We start from the raw sequence: 1,095 nt of genomic DNA, 5'->3' as shown, positions 1-1,095 counted from the left end.
AGCAGCCTCCAGGACTCAGCCCAGGCCCTGGAGTGACACCCCCTGAGGGGCCACGGGATGTCCAAGCCCCAAACACACAAGTCCCTCCGGAGGCTGAACCAGAGGCGCGGCCAGCGCACAGCGGCTGGCACATGGCCCAGTCCTTCAGCCCGCCTCCCCACCCACAGTGGCTCCTGACCGCCCTCCCCGGGAGGACCCTGCGGTCACTTAGCAGACAGCCGCCAGCTCTCTGTGTGCCGGGCTCTGTGCTGTGCTGGAGGCGGAGGGGCGGGGGCAGATGCGGTCTCACAGGTGCCAAGAGCAGGGCAGGTGGCGCCTGTGCGCTGGCGAGGGAGGTGAGCCCCCAGGAGGAGGCTCTGGCTGCCCCACAGGCTGAGCTTCCCAGGGGCCCGGGGAAAGGGATGTCCAGGCAGAGAGCCGCCGGACCGGGTGGAGGTGGGAGGCAGGAACCAGGACACATGGTGGTGGGTTGGTGGTGAAGGGAGAGGTCCCCCGATCGTGGGATCTGGAGGGACTGGGAAACATGCCATGGGATGTGGTCTCAGACTGGCCTGGGGAGGTCTGCAGGGTGAGTGACTGGCAGGCCTCGTGTCTGCAGGGTGGGCGGTGCACCAGGTCAGAGGAGGGGCCCAGGGACCTGCCAGGGTCCAGGCCTCATGTCTGCAGGGTGGGCAGTGCACCAGGTCAGAGGAGGGGGCTTGCCAGGGTCCAGGCAGGAGCTGAAGGCCAGAGGCAGTGCCTGAGGGGCTGCACCGGAGAGGACGTGGGAGATGCGATGCTGCCCGAACAAGTGTAAGCAGGCTGCTCTCCTGGGGTTCACGGTCTAGGCTAGGGGCACCCGCAGGATGGCGATTGGAGTGATGGCGGGAGGGGGTGAAGACAACTGACCGCTGGGTGACCAGCCTTTTTGCTCATTGGTTCCACAGGAAGGTGAACCGGTGGGGCAGGACCATCAGTTGGGTGAGAATAAGGAAGCCTCGGGCAAGTCAGGAAGGGCGCCCGCACGCCCGCCAGACCTCCGTCCTCCTCCGGGAGCTGCCAGAGTCTGGGAGGCCGAGGGGTGGGCGGGGTGCAGGGGTGGGGACAGAGCAGGAG

General features: G+C 67.3%; 1 protein-coding gene across 1 annotated transcript in view; it reads right to left on the bottom strand.

Annotated features, from left to right (window-relative positions):
• Positions 1-1,095, bottom strand: part of MYO7B (myosin VIIB) — an 81,747-nt gene that overhangs the window by 62,655 nt on the left and 17,997 nt on the right.

This window comes from Myotis davidii, unplaced genomic scaffold (assembly GCF_000327345.1).
Source record: "Myotis davidii unplaced genomic scaffold, ASM32734v1 scaffold1844, whole genome shotgun sequence".
Lineage (NCBI taxonomy): Eukaryota > Metazoa > Chordata > Mammalia > Chiroptera > Vespertilionidae > Myotis > Myotis davidii.
The sequence above is the reverse complement of the archived record's forward strand: the minus strand, read 5'-3'. Positions and strand labels throughout refer to the sequence as shown.